At 39.5% G+C, this 16,465-nt stretch overlaps 1 long non-coding RNA gene across 1 annotated transcript; it reads left to right on the top strand.

The window, feature by feature from the left end:
* The first annotated feature begins 5,130 nt into the window (after positions 1-5,130).
* Positions 5,131-14,421, top strand: LOC121033324 (uncharacterized). The gene is made up of 3 exons (XR_005791835.1): positions 5,131-5,195; positions 6,351-6,412; positions 14,265-14,421. It is a non-coding gene; the product is annotated as an uncharacterized LOC121033324 (long non-coding RNA).
* The last annotated feature ends 2,044 nt before the right edge of the window (positions 14,422-16,465 follow it).

The raw sequence follows: 16,465 nt of genomic DNA, 5'->3' as shown, positions 1-16,465 counted from the left end.
AACTTAGGTCAAGAATAATACCTCAAGGTATTCTTTTTACCCATTCTGAAATGATTTAAAATTTTGAAGGGATCATAAATTTCCTTTTGGATGTAAAGGGACTTTAGGCATTCTGCCTTTCTAACATTCATTATTTATGAACAAACCATTTTAGATAGAATATGAACCACTCAAACCCTTCTTTAAGATTCTAACTGAAAACAAAACTTAGATTTTTGAGACTTGCCTATTAGTTTTAATTTTCAACTCTCATTCTGGCTTCTAACCCAAACCTAAGGGATGTGTGTAGACACACACCCACATACACACACACACACACACACACACACACACACACATGCACACACACTCAACGTCTTAGCTATTTCTGTAAGAAATCTTTTAAGGGCTTTCCCACATTGTTTTAAAGCTGCAAGTATGTATGAATGACCAAAGCCCTTGTCTCATTAACTCAAGGATAACAATTTACCTAGAACGCTGTGATCTCTCACACTGTATCTATAGATATGGGCTGATAGAAGTGATGAAACCTGCAGTGGATTCTCCACCACACTGTCCTTAAGGAGGCTTAAATTTTCAAGCTTTCCCCTCCAGAACAAAGGAGAGTGCAATTTAACACAAAATGAGATAAATTGGTAATAACGCAAAACAAGTTAGAATTGCACACAACAAGAAACTGGACTTCCTTAGGGCAGAGAAAAATAAAAAGGCTGAAACGGGAAACCATGGAGAGGCTCCGTGCTGAATTTTTAAATAAGAATTTAAAAACCAGAAGTGGGTGAGTGATGCGCCATAGCTCTGGTTCGTACTCCAATTCCAGTTCTCCAGCTGCTCTTGGCTGGGACCGTCACCAAGTTTACTTATTCACCTTTCTCCCCCAAACACATCCCCTGAAGGTGTGATCACAGGTATCTCACCTTATCAGCAAGGAGGTACTCACACTTCCTCCCACGTGACAGAGGCTGTTTGTTTTTGCCCCTGCTCCAAAGCAGTGCTTACTAGTGATGGTAGAGGGGTAGATATTTGAATGCCTTCACAGACATTTACTACACCAGCTCAGGCCTGAGCATTCTTGTGTAACTGAGAGCACGAGGGAGGGGCGGAGGGAGAGAGAGACACACACACAGAGGGAGACACAGAGAGAGAGGAAATTCTCGTAAATTCAAGAATCCATTAAGATCAACAAAATAGTTCCCCTAATCTATGGATGACACCAAACTCACAGCTATAATTAAGATCACTTTAGTTGCCTCCACAACAGATTAATTCGTCTTTTCAGCTTAAGGGTTGATGTCATGAAAGCAATATTTTACCTGAGAGAAATTGCTGAAATCTGTTTGCTTAACAAAGCAATTATTGATAACTTGCAATGGCTTACTGCTGCCCAACTTATCAACTGGTTAGCAAAAGCAGTCTCACGTCTCAGTAGTGATGTGTGCTTCTGTTTCAGGGAAGACTGGCAAATAATATTTTTTCATAGAGATAGATCAGAAGACAATGAGGCCTTAAACTATGAGATGTCCTATCTGCATAACGTGGAGGGGTTACCCAAGTACTGACTAAACACACTGTGTGAGTTTTCTGCCTCAGGAATCTTGACCCTTGACCTTTGATCAATTTCTCACTTCAAAATTACAGTGACGGATAATGGAAACAGATGTCTTTGACTTGTGGTGTCAGAGAAACAGTATCTTCTCCTTTCGAAACCTTGACATATAGGTATCATCCAAGGAGCAGATAAATGAACTCCTTGTGAAGTGCTCTCAGAATGCAGACATTCCCTTTGCAACCACAACAGAGAAACAGAGGCTTCCCAGGCAGGCCTTCGTCAGCCTTGAAGTAGCTGTTTTGTTTTTTCTTCTCCACACTCAGAAGTAGATAGCAGCTTCTGGTGACATTGGTTCATAACTTGAGTTCTCAAAATTATACAACACTAGTTCTGAAGTTATTACTGCACCTAATTCCCAAGGTATAACTACACTCAAATGACTCACAAGGAGAGCTGTGCCCTTCAAACCACTTTAAGGCATTTCTTCCTTTAGATTGTGGCAGAGAGAATAGTGCAAAATTAAGACTCCTTTCCAACAGCCACGATAATACCACCTGACATTTATAGAGTGTTGCAGCTTTTCAAAGTCCATTGCATTTCAAATGCGTTGCAGAGAGAGGCAGTATAGTGTAATGGTCAAAACCTGGCTTTGGGGTCAAGGTGACACATATTTTCAGCAATGTAAAGGCTCAGTTTCTTGATCTGTAAAATATTAATATTAGCACCTAAGGTGCAGCATTATTATAAAGATTACATGTATGTAAATAACTGTCTTGTGGCTGCACCCTAGTTAGCATGCATAACTGATAGCTATTATTGGTACCACCGTAATGCAGGTGTCCTTTTCACCATTTATGTTTCATATATTTAGACCTTAAAATAGTCATTATAGATTTATTGCTAAAGCACAGAATTAAAAAAAAAATCTACATCAGAACTGAAGTCCCTGGAAAATTGGCTCCACATTCCTGCAAGGGAGCACAAAAGAACGAGGCAGGCATTAGGATCATCTATGACCAAATAAACCACATTTCATTAAAAGCTCCTCCAAGATCATGGATTCCAGCTGACATCTTCTAAATCCTGTCTTCAAACATCAGAAACACTGGCTGAAAACATTGAAGTCATCAATTTTAAACTAGAGTCTAAAATTTGTAGAGTGCTGACAGAGCACCAACCAGTGCTCGAAAAGATAGACGATGCTTCCTATTTTTGTACTTCATGCCATCAGGAACACCTTCTTCAGGATCTTTTTCTGAGGTGCTAATTCACTAAACAAACAGCACGCATTACCCCAGGCACCAAATCCTTCAGGACGCTCCCAAGTTGCCCATATTCCTTGGGAGAGTTTGGGGGCCACAGAAAGCCCAACAACTGTTTCAGAACCTGCCACCTGGTGTGCCAAAGAATTATGCACAAGAAAACCCTGGCGGGGAAAATGCAAGATGCTAAACTAAGCATCTTAAAGAATAGATGTGAAAGGACTTAAAAGCTTTAAACCACCCAGCAAAATTCAAATTAGAAATGGATAGGTAGTCACATAAAGGATTTGAATTAAAATACAGAAATAACATACTGAGGCCTGACATTCTGGGGTAGCAAACCCATTCACTGATTCTGAAATGGAACTCTATTCTGATACTCCACATCTCGTAGAAGTCCCGAATGCCAAAATTGGAACTTAGACATGTATAAACCAGGGGGAATCCTCTAAATGATAGGCTCTCCTTGAGCATTTAAAAATATGACAGATCTTAAAAAATTGTATACATATATATTTTATAGAAATGCATCAAATTTGTGGAAAATCTAAGCCAATGTTGCCCTGAGAGAGGGCAATCAAGGAGAGCAGAGGAATCTTGAACATGGGTGCTCAATCTATTTATAGGCTGGAAAGGGCAAAGAATGTCATACCTGGAGTGAATTTGCCTTTAGAACCATTTCCTTTTTGTTTTCTCCCAACCCTGGCCACAAGCGCTTTCTTTTCTTCACCTTTTAGCTTTTCATTGAGAAAACTTGAGAGAAAAGTGAGACTTCAAGAGGTTGGTTTGAAGGTTGTAAGTATGTCCATCCAGTGTGTTTAAGAATACTCTGCCATTTTGCTATTTCCACCCTTTCCTTCCCTTATGTCTATTACTATGGCTTTGGGTCTGGTGTTAAAATGTTAATGTGTGTGTGGGGATGGGTGGATGTGTTCGATGGCTCTATTATTGGAGAATAATGTTCCTGAGATGGCATCACAGATGAGGTCATATTATTTAAGGAGTTGTGCTAATTATCTTGTTATGTTTTGTTTTAATAGAGATAAATATATTTATCCTCCAAGGTTTTCCTGACAACTATAACTTTCACTTAAGGTTTGCTTTTCTCTGACTCTTATATACCTTCTCTCCCCACCTCCGTAAACATGCACACACACACACACACACACACACACACACACAATCATACACACATGCACATGCACACACATTTTACAGTTCTGGAATGTCATTTTTTTTTTCAGAGTCTTCTAAATCTTTTAACTCTTCTCACTCTTTCTTTCTCTTTAAAAAAATTTGTTTTTCTTTCTTTTCCCAGGACCTGTATGAACCCCACCTAGAGTGTCCCTCTAATCCTCTTGTTTATTGCTCTAGTCATGAAATGTAATTTATTCAGTAAACTTGCTTTTTTCCCCTCTGAGAATCTCAAAAAGGAAAAGTCATGAAAATTGCTTCTCAGGGGCGCCTGGGTGGCGCAGTCGGTTGAGCGTCCGACTTCAGCCAGGTCACGATCTCGCCGTCCGTGAGTTCGAGCCCCGCGTCGGGCTCTGGGCTGATGGCTCAGAGCCTGGAGCCTGTTTCCGATTCTGTGTCTCCCTCTCTCTCTGCCCCTCCCCCGTTCATGCTCTGTCTCTCTCTGTCCCAAAAAATAAATAAACGTTGAAAAAAAATTTTTTTTTTAAAAATAAAAAAAAAAAAGAAAATTGCTTCTCTTGGTCAGCATTTCCACATGTCAAAGCTCTGATCAGGAAAGAGAAAAGAACTAATCTTTCTTTTACATGGGAATTGAATGATCTATACAAATTAGTTTGAAATTTGGGACAGAAAGAAGATTATTGGAATTTTTAAGTTTTTTTTTCTTTTTTTCCTGAAAAGAACTGGTTCTTGAGGACATCACCTGGAACAGAGAGTGCATTATGATTTTTAAATAATTATGAAGGTGACCTGAGTAAACCTTTGATTCTAGAAAATTCCTTTTTAGAGTTACTGTAAATATTGACCAGTAGTTCATGAGTCGTGGGGATAAACAAGTTTTACACGAGTCATCCACAAGTGCCTTAGTGAACAAATTGTACTTCAGAAAGGACATGCGTGCCCTATAGGAGTTCAAACTATGGTATGCTGGGAATTCCAAGATGTCATCCGAATCTGAAAACACTATTGTGATGCAGTAATGCTGCCATTTGCATTTTGAGGGTCTATTTTTTGACAAGGAATCTGAGTTTTCTGGCAAGCAGGATGCACATCAGAGTACACAAGAGCCATGTCTTGGTGACTTCCGCCTGAGAGCACATGCACAGCTTCCTGTTTTGGTCTGATAGCTTCCCCTGGGCTTTCATAGATGCAAAATTACTCACAAAGAGATGGGTTGCCCGGGCAAAAAAGTAGGTGTCTTATTTTTGGAAAGCTTTATTTCATATTATCGTTGTCATCTTAGTCTACTAAACCTATTTCCTCTTATATTTTACACTGACACTTAAAATGTCATTTCAACTGCTTGTAGGAAATACTGTTTTTCCTCCTCTTAGGCCGATTCCTCTTGTTATCTATTTTCTTTTTTCTCTCTTGGTGCTGCTGTAATATTACCACTTGATTTGCTTACAATATGAATGACCAGCTAAAATGTCTTCTGATATACGTGGTGAATTCATTTGGTCAGCCATTTAAAAATATTTGTGAGCCTTTCTTGTCTCCACATGTATATATACCCTGGTACAGAGATGCTTCAAACGTTCATTCTGCTTTCAAGTGGTTTACAGTTTGGGTTGGGAGTTATACTTACAGAAACTGTAGTACAAAATAAAAAATGATTGGCTCCTAAAAAACGTAAAGGTGAAGTACTATGAGGGATTTTCTCATGTAGTTTTTTGGCCATTGTAGATCTTCCTTTGTGAAGTGTCTGTTCAAATCTTTTGCCCATAATCTCTCATTGGATTTTTTAAAAAAAATTTTTGAGTTGAAAGAGTTGTTTATATATAGTCTGGGTATAAGTGCTTTGTATGTATGTATTTATTACAGGATGTGGCTTGTTTATTCATTTTCTTAAACTTTTAATGTTGATGAAGTCCACTGTATGTATGTGTGTGTGTGTGTGTGTGTGTATGTATGTATGTATGTGTATGTGTGTATATATATATGTACATATATATATATATACCTATAGATGTGTAGATATTTTTACTTATCTGTCAAAGGAATTTTTGCCTACTCTAGAGTCATGAGGATATATTTCTGATACTCCTGTGTTTTCTTAATGTCTAGGTCTACATCATAAATCATTAAGGGAAATGTACTTAGAGAGACGCAAATCAGAGCCAATAAGTTATCACTACACACTCACCAGAATGGCTAAAATTAAAGAAAAAACTGACAATACGTACTAAGTGTTGGCAAGGATGTGGAGTAACTGGAATCATCACATACAGATGGTCCCCAAATTTTGATGGTTCAATTTAAATTTTCGACTTTACGATCAGGCAAAAGCAATATGTGTTCAGTAGAAACAGAACTTCAAAATTTGAAATTTGGTCTCTTTCCAGTGAGTCACAGTGACAGGATCCTCTCGTGTTGCTGGGAAGTGGCAGCGAGCTGAAGCTCCCAGGTAGCCACATGGTCACTAGGTCAATAGCGAGTACACGTACAGCAATTCTGTTCACATGTGATCATTTTGTTTTCCACTTTCAGTACAGTATTCAATTAATTATATGAGATATTCCAACCCTTCATTATAAAAAGGGCTTTGTGTTAGATAATCTTGCCCAGTTGTAACCTAACAATGGGTGTTCTGAACACATTTAAGGTAGGCTAGGCTAAGCTTTGATGCTTGATGGATTAGACATATTAAATGCATTTTCAACTTAGGGTATTTTGAACTTACAATGGGTTTATCATGAAGTAACCCCACTGTAAATAGAGAAAATCTGTACTGGTAGTCGGAATGTAAAATGACGAAATCACTTTGGAAATCAGTATAACTATTTCTCATATAGATAAACATACACCAAACCTATGGGTTAGCACTTACACTTTCAGGTTTTACCCAAAAGAAATGAAGACATATGTCAACAAAAAGACTTGCATAAGAATGTTCATAGTATCCTTATTCATAACAGTCAATCATTCATATGTCTGTCAATAAAAGGGTAGATAAACAAACATTGATTTTTTTTTATACAATGGACTATTACTCAGCAGCAAAAAGACATATAATACTGATATACGTAAATAATCTGGATTATTTTCAAAATGCTCACGAAGGAAGTCTTCCACAAAAGAGTGTATACTGTATGATTTCATTTATATGAAATTCTGGAACAGATAAAATCCTCTTGTGACAAAAGAAATCAAAGCAGTAGTTACTCTACAGGAGGGGGTGACTAGAACAAGGAAGGAGAAAACTTCCTGGGCTATTGACAGTGTTCTTTGTTTTGACAGGAGAACAAGTTGACACAAGTGTGTAAATTTGTCAACACAACGGATGTATACTTAAATTTGTGCATTTCATTGTATATAAACAATAGCTCAATAAAAATGGTGACAAAAGCCCAAAAGGCCCAAATTTAGCAGCTGATTGGTCAGAAATATGACATTTGGGTTTAAGAGTGGTTTTTGTACTCAGAGCGCCCTGAATTCAAATTATAGCTCTAAAAATTATTAACTATATATGTTTGTGTAAGTAGCATAACTTCCTTGAACTTCAGTTTTCCATTTGCAGAACTGGAATAATTTCTTCTTTCAAGAGATGTTGTGAGAATGTTTGTAAAGGGCTAGTCACAAGGGCTGGCATAGTGTGTTAAATTAATGCCACTTGAATAATTCTCCTTTTTTTCCCTTTATTTTTTCTTGTTATTATTGAGTGAAGTGTCAAATACAATTGTGAGGTTTTGAAGTGTTTGGGAAGACGGTAAATTGTCAACAGAAATACAGAACACACTGGCAAGGTCATACCTGAGAGACAATATAATGGGTTCTCTTTTGAACCTAATGAATTTGAGTAGAGCTGTTCTGAATGGAGTTGGCAATAAGGGGTCTGGAATTGAGGGGAGAAATCAGAAACGGAGCTTTGGATTTGAGCTGTGATGAACTGGTAAACCAGTTTTCCAGGGGGGCGGGGGGCGGAGGTCTGATAGCGGGTATTTGCTGATTTCTGTGCTGTGAATACTTCCAACATGGCCAGTTTCAAGTTACCAAACCAGTTTGCAAAATTCCTGAGTATTTACCAATCAGCTCTCTCCAGCTGGTGCCTGCCGGCTCTCTATTCTAGTAGATCTGAGTCATTTGCTGAAGCAGAGCAGGGGAGAGAGAAAAATCTTTTCTCATCTTGTACCAGGGCCTCTTGCCTAGAGGATAACAATGCATTTAAGTTCTTTTGCTATGGGTCCCCATTTCTGAGTGTCTCTCCGGGGCTCACACCTTTTTTCTGCTGTGGAATGGAAACACCTTACGTCCACTGCTTTTAAAGAGGGCCTTCACAGCACAGTGGCTTATCCACTCTCCGGTTAACATAATACAGTTTCTTTATCCTTTTATAATACAGAGGCTGCTCTTTCCAGGGATATCCAGCAGGGACGTCAACCTGGAGGGGTTCAAGCATAGCCCTAACCTGTAGAAGGGCAACTAACTCCTCCCTCACTGCCTCAGACAGCATCCTATGCTGGGGTCCTGCCTCACTTAAGATTTCCCTTCTCCCTTGCTGGAGAAGAAAGGAACACTTTTCAAACTGAGTTTGTCATCTCTATCTCTCATCCAATCCCCCATCCAGTGCACAGGTCTGTGTTTGCATGAACTGCAGGTGTAGACAGGGTTCAAGTCTCTTTCCATGGGTGTTGGAACAATGACAAACCATGGGATGAGGTTAAGCCCGTATTTAATGTAATTGAGCTGTCCGTGGCTATATGGACACTTTGTCAAGAGCACATGGGTACTGGGGTGCCTGGGTGGCTCAGTTGGTCAAGCATCCAACTTTGGCTCAGGACATGATCTCGCGGTTTCGAGCCTTGCGTCGGGCTCTGTGCTGGCAACTCAATTTAAAAAAAAAAAAAAAAAAGGGAAAGCGCATGGGGACTAATTCTTAACCCATTGGCCAGCTAAAATGCTGCATTAAACATACATTTCCAGAAATTTTTTGTCCGAAGAATAAGTATTTTTGCACAGATGTTTCTTTACATTATTTATTATAAAACTAAACTCAAACAACCTATGTGCCCACATTTCTGTATTATAATATGACATACCCATTTAAAATAACATTATATAGTCCTTAAAATTTCTTATGAAAATTTTTTATTCACGTGAAACATATTTACAACACAGTGAACTATTTGCCATTTTAAATGTGTTAAAATAGTAAAGAGAAATCACTGGAAATAAATTTCTTTCTTTTTTTAATTTTTTTTAATGTTTATTTTTGAGACAGAGAGAGACAAAGCATGAACAGGGGAGGGGCAGAGAGAGAGGGAGACACAGAATCTGAAACAGGCTCCAGGCTCTGAGCGGTCAGCAGAGCCTGATGCGGGGGGCTCGAACTCACCGACCGTGAGATCATGACCTGAGCCGAAGTCGGACGCTTAACTGACTGAGCCACCCAGGCGCCCCATGGAAATAAATTTCTCAAACTACTTACTGATTTTCTTTTGATGGTCAGATTATGAGTGGTTTCCTTCTTCTTCACTATGTGCTTATGAACTTTTTCAAAATTTCTGTGCAACGAGCAAAAAAATCTTTCTCTCTCTTTTTTTTTTTTAGTTTATTTATTTATTTTGAAAGAGAGGGTGAGCAGGGGAGGGACAGAGGGAAAGGTAGAGAGAGGATTCCAACCAGGCTCCCTGCTGCCAGTGCAGAGCCCAACGCGAGGCTTGAACTCACAAAACCATGAGATCATGACCTGAGCCAAAACCAATAGTTGGATGCTCAATCGACTGAGCCACCCAGGTGCCTTGCAAAAATGTCTTTAACAAAAATTTCTTAGGGCTCCAGAGACTGCACTCGTGTTCTGATACCTTTGGTTTTATCCAGTTCAATTTTTTAAAGTTAAAAGTCCATTTGAAGTCCACATTCAAATTTTTTCTAAAACACATAAGACATACGTCTTGTGTCATAAAACCGAGGTCTTTCAGTCATGTTTTGTAGTAGTGTTACTTCTTTGGTTATTTCTTTCTACACTTCAAGAAAGGAGGGTAGATTAAAAAAAACAGGAGCCTAAGTTTTCTTCCCTGCGAAGCCCTTTTAATTTGTAGGTAATTCAGATCTTCAAACCTTCAAAAAGATGCATTTCAATATTCTTGAGTTGTATTTTCCCAACATTTTATTATGGAAAATTTCAAGTGTCCAAGAAAGGTGGAAGGAATGTTGCAGTGGATACTCATAAATCTACCGGCTAGATACTGTAGTTAACATTTTAATATATTTGCTTTACCACATATCTATTTGTCCACCCATCAGTCCATCTTATTTTTTGATATGTATCAGAGTAAGTAGCAGACATGAAGACATTTCACTGTTAAATACTACATCATGCATATGTTTAGCTACAATTCAATATCTTTTACATTTCTTGTCTTTCATGGTAACATTTATATGCAATGGAATGTACAAATCTTTTTTTTAATTAAAAATTTTTGTAACATTTATTTATTTTTGAGAGACACAGAGAGACAGAGCATGAGCAGGGGACTGGCAGAGAGAGAGAAGGAGACACAGAATCTGAAGCAGGCTGCAGGCTCTGAGCAAGCTGTCAGCACAGAGCCCGAGGTGGGGCTCGAACCCACAAACCGCAAGATCATGACCCGAGCCGAAGTCGGATGCCCAACTGACTGAGCCACCCAGGTGCCCCAAATGTATAAATCTTAAATAATCATTCAGTGAGTTTTGACAAAACATATACTTGTGTCGCCCAAATTCCCAGGAAATTCCCCCATGCTCCTTCTCAGTAATCCAGGCACTGACCCTCCCAGAGCTGACCATTGCTTCTATTTGATTCTATTAAATAGTTATTTTTCCAAGTCTAGAACTTCATATTAATGGAATCATATACCACATAGTCTTTTGTGTCTGGCTACCTTCACTGAGCATAATGTTTTGGAGATTCACCTCTGTTGTGTTTCTTGTACAAGACTTTTTGTAGACATCTGTTTTTATTTCTTTTGGGTAAATACCTAGGGATAAAATTGCTGTGTTATAAAGCGGTATACATTTAGTTTTATAAGAAACTGCTCAACCTTTTCCTAAAGAGGTTGTACCATTTTATATTCCTGCCTACAATTAATGAGAGTCTCATTTGCTCCATATTCTTGGCAACACTTGGCATTATCTGTACAAGTCTTTTTTACTTTTATGTTTTCAAATTTTTGTCCTTCTCATGGGTGTGTAGTATTAACTTGTAATTTTAAATGTGTAAACACTTGGTCGGTTTCTTTGTTGTCCAAGTGGGAAAAAAGGCAACAGCCAAGTTTTGCTCCAAGAGACCCGGCCTCACTGAATCTGCAGAACATTGAAATTGGCACAGCTCCAGCATTTTGTAAGAATAGATTTTTCTCCCATGGGGAACTCTCTTTTCTCAACACTTGAGAGGTATTTACTATAGGCTCCCTTTATAATTATCTGCAACATGATGGTTGGTCCTCTCCTCCCAAAGCCTTCTCTTCTGCTTCTCCTATGTCTCATTCTCCTTGGACCACAGGTAGGGATTACAGAGTTGCTTCATATATTCCAGATATCTCTGTTAGGTAACTTGTCACATGTAGACATTTGTGTCCATCCATGTCTCATCTCTCCTCTTAAGCTATAAACATTTTGAAGGAAGGACAATATTTAATTTACCTTAGCACAGTCCCCTGTATATGGTGTGTGCTCACTGGACATTTATTGAATGGGTGTTTGAATGGGAGGTGATGGAGTAGTTTTGAGCACAGGCCCTGGGGTCAGACTCCACTACCTATGAGCTGTGTGATCTCAAGAAAGTTACTTATCCTCTCTGAGCCTCAGTTTCCATCCAAAAACAAAAAACAAACAAACAAACAAAAAAACCAGTGAGGACAATGAGAATACTTACTTTGCTGAACCCAAGTGGCAATTAATGAGATAATTTTTTAAAGTGCCTAAAGGGGCGCCTGGGTGACTCAGTTGCTTAAACTTCTGACTTCAGCTCAAGGCATGATATCACGATTTGTGGGTTCGAGCCCCACACCAGGTTCTGTGCTCACAGCTTAGAGCCTGCAGCCTATTTCAGATTCTGCGTCTCATTCTCTCTCTGCCCCTCCCCCGCTCATGCTCTGTCTCTCTCTCTCTCTCTCTCTCTCTCTCAAAAATAAATACTAAACATTGAAAAAATTAAAAAAATAAAAGTGCCTAGAAAAATGTTTAAAATGAAGTAAATATATATAAATAAAATGAGGCTCTTAAATACAACATCATAGGAAAAAAACTTGCTTTCTAAACCTATATCCATCCTGTGATATAAAAAAATTTCCTTAAAAAAACACAACACAAAAACCAACAACAAACAATTGCAAGCATTTAACCCAAACTAATTCTTCAAGTACTCTAGTCATGTGATTCCAGAATTTGGTGAACAGTCTATTTACCTGCTGTAATTCTGTAACCTTTGATCACATGCCTTTCACCCTTTAGACTAGGCATGTTCGTAGCATTTAAAAAATAAAATCTTGGCTCTTACATTGTCTTTCTTGAAGTACCTTCATCAGAGGTCTGCAATATTGGGGATGAAAACTTTATTCCCCTGTTCCTTTTAAAGAGAAGGACAATTAAATCCTTAATGGTCCTAAGTATCATTTAACTTATGTTACATTGAATTGCTTTACATAAGAAAAGAATGCATCTTTAACAATAAAGGAAACAGGAAGCATTGATATTAACAATAGGTATGGTCGATAGGACCTACATCTTCTGAAAAGTCATGCTATACAACCTTTAAAGAAGGCTTAGGGAGGGACGCCTGAGAGGCTCAGTCAGTTGAACATCTGATTCTTGATTTCGGCTCAGGTCATGATTCCAGGCTTGTAGAATTGAGCCCTGTGTTGGGCTTGTGCTGAGTGTGGAACCTGCTTGAGATTCTCTCTCTCTCCCTCTGCTCCTGCCCTGCTTGCACGCTCTCTGTCTCTCTCTTAAATAGAAAAAAGTTGTTTTAAAATGATGAAAGAAAGAAAGAAAGAAAGAAAGAAAGAAAGAAAGAAAGGACTTAGGGATTTTTCTACTGCAGGGATTTGAAAAGAGAAACATGGGAGGGTCCTGAGAGCAACTTCCTGAAGAGGAAAAGGCTAGATGATTTCCCAGATTCTACAGTACCATACCAGTGATGGTATGACTATCTTTTTCTCCACTGGGCTGGATTCCGTAAGGAAACATTTTATTTTCTGGAGTCAGAATGCATGTGTTTGTCTCCATACAACACGGAGAAAACATGCCCGTAAAATCAAAAGAGAGCATTGACCACTGTGACCTGTTAACATGTTTCTCTGCCTCTCTTCGGATGAAAGATTTCAAATCTCATCATTAATGTGGCGAGAAGTATTGAATTGGAAAACACTAATATTGTCTTTCCAGATCGATTCATCCTCGGTTTGTCACATCAGAGCAAGAGAGGAGATATTAATGGTCACCTTGGCTGTTTTCTCGTGACCTCCAACATGCCTCACATTTTAAATTGAATCCGGATCGGGGTGTCTGGGAGCAGGGAGTGGAGATCCACAGGGTGCGGAGTAAAGTAAAGGCTAGATGTGTCCCCTTGGTATTAAAAGAAGGCTTTGCAAGCAAAAAAAGAAACGGTGTTTGGTAAAAATGAGTGCCGTTTCCCCCTGCTTCGGTATCTGCTTGCTTTCACAATGGCCGCAGTGTTTTTCTTTACCAGGTAGGTGGCCTCTCCATGTATCGATGAGGCGCTGCGTGAAAATGTGCCTCCTTATGTCGGAGGGAAATTTGCTTTCACTTCTTTCCCCGGCTCTCTGTGCCTCCCTTTGTTCTAATCATACACGTGAGGAGAAAAGCCAGTGATGGCAGCAACCATTTTCTTCTCCAGCCACTTTTTGGAGTTAATAATTCACACGGATCTTTTACAAACTCTCATTTTATTCTTAGAAATGGCCTTATTGCTAACAGTCTGCTCTCCAGTTGTACTTTATCAAGCAGCAGATCTGTTGTAAAATGTGATGACTGGATTTCATCTGTTTTGCCACCCCCTAAGAATTCATTGCCCACAGTGCTTCGACTGCTGTTATAAGAGACGGTTTAATTTTTGTGGTACATTGATTGATAACTGGGCTCCCTGGTAACATGGCCTTCCTTGAATAGGACCGCTGTTTTCTAGGTCTCAGATCCCCTGAAGATGCTACATAACTCCCTGTATGAAACAAATCTTCCACACCCTAATAGTAATATCCCGAATCCCCAAGTGAACAGATCGCACATGCAAGTGCCTATCGGTATCTTTATGCCTGCAGGTGACACAGATATGGGAAGGAAAGTCCCCCAGGTCTCAGATATGATGGAATCAGAGACACAGAAAGACAAACAAACAAAACGGGAAGACTTGCCACGATTCCGAAAAGTTGTCTAAATTGGTCCCTATCGAGTAATAAAATCACAGGTACTTCTTCACTCCTTGACTAATTTTCTGTTGCTTTCAGGTGAACGATGTAGAATCCCTGCTATGTACCTTCAAATTAAAAAAAAAATAATAATAACAACAAAAGAGAGGAGAGAAAGAGTTTGCAGAGAGGAGAATTGTAAAAATCAGAAAAACAAAGGGCAGGAGGATTGGGCTGAAGGTTTGGAATCACCAAGCTGTGGGACCCATGTTATCATCAATTTATGAAAACATCATTTAAAAAAAATTCACATCATTCTCTTTGATATGTCAAGGTCAAGAGACTTCATGTTTGCATATACTTCGAAGAAGGGGACAATGATATAGGTTCTAATAAAATCAGCACTACTGAATAGTGTATTTGCTAAGCCCACTGCATGGAACAGAGTTGGCGGGGGTGGGGGGGGTGGGGGGGTGGTGATTGGTATAATTTCAGCAGGTAATTTCATACAAAACAACTTCTTTTTTTTTTTTTTTAATTTTTTTTTTCAACGTTTATTTATTTTTGGGACAGAGAGAGACAGAGCATGAACGGGGGAGGGGCAGAGAGAGAGGGAGACACAGAATTGGAAACAGGCTCCAGGCTCCGAGCTATCAGCCCAGAGCCCGACGTGGGGCTCGAACTCACGGACCGCGAGATCGTGACCTGGCTGAAGTCGGACGCTTAACCGACTGCGCCACCCAGGCGCCCCCATACAAAACAACTTCTTAGCAGCCTACCATGCCTAATGATTTGAGTGAAATTCATTTCTTCCCAGTTAGTGCATGCCTAATGCACACGGGAGCAATGTTAAAGTTGGAAGGTCACGAGTTCTAGCCCAACATTGTAAGTTGCTTTGGTAATGATCAGGCATGCTCTTCCTGTGGCCATTCTTGTATCCATTCCCAGAGCAACTCTTATTGGTCTTATCTTCTTCTTATTTCGGGTAAGTGAGAAGGGTTAGATAAAACGATCTCTGTATTTATTGAGCATTGTTTATTCATTCCACAAATATTCATTGAACACCCACTGGGCTTCTGGCACTAGAAGCTGGGGATTCTGTAGTTTTCTTTATAAAACAGGAAAAAAAAAAAACTTCTGCTTCCTGGATCTTATATTTTAGTGAGGGAGACAGTAAACCAGATATGTAAGTAAAGTAAATGTCATGTTTGATAGTGAGAAGGTCTAATAATAAATAAAGAACAGAAGGAGGGGAAGTTTTAGATAGAATAGGTGAGGGTAGCCTCACTGAAAAAGTGGTTTAAGTAAAGACCTGAAGAAAGCAGAGCTAGTCATGTAGATATCTGAGTGATGAGTAATCTAGTCAAAAAAGCAAGCACAAAGGCCATGGGACTAAGGCATGCCTGACATTTTTGTGGGGAAAAGCAAAGCAAAGAGACTGGGATTACTAGAGTGGAATAGACGAGGGGAGCGTTATAGGAGATGACGTCACAGAGGTAATGAAGACCAGACCAGGTAGGACCTTATCAATCATAGAAAGGAATTGGGATTTGATTTGAGTCTCATGGGAAGCCATTAAAGGGCTTTGTGCAGATGACTGGGACGATCCTTTTTTTTTTTAATGTTTATTTATTTTTGAGAGAGAGAGAGAGAGTCAGAGCCTGAGCAGGGAAGGGGCAGAGAGAGAGAGGGAGACACGGAATCGGAAGCAGGCTCCAGGCTCTGAGTTGTCAGGGCAGAACCCGCCATGGGGCTCAAGCTCAAGAACCGGGAGATCATGACCTGAGCCCAAGTCAGACGCTTAACCAACTGAGCCACCCAGGCACCCTGAGATGATCCTTTTGATCGAATCACTCTGGATGTTATGTTGACTGAGAATCCGTGGAAGCGGTGCAAGGATATATGGAGGGAGATCAGTTAGAAGGCTACTGAAATTATCCAAACATGACTGGATTAGGGTGATGGTAGTTGGGGGCAGTAAGCAGTCTAGTTCTGGGTATACTTTGAAGGTGAAGACAATAGGATTTGATGATGGCTTTCAGAGTAAGAGTAGAGTTAGGAATGCCACCATGATATTGATCTGAATTACTGGTAGAAGGGAGATTCAATGAAGA

The sequence above is a fragment of the Herpailurus yagouaroundi genome, unplaced genomic scaffold (genome assembly GCF_014898765.1).
Source record: "Herpailurus yagouaroundi ecotype Mexico unplaced genomic scaffold, PumYag 159, whole genome shotgun sequence".
In the NCBI taxonomy this organism is placed as follows: domain Eukaryota; kingdom Metazoa; phylum Chordata; class Mammalia; order Carnivora; family Felidae; genus Herpailurus; species Herpailurus yagouaroundi.
The sequence above is the reverse complement of the archived record's forward strand: the minus strand, read 5'-3'. Positions and strand labels throughout refer to the sequence as shown.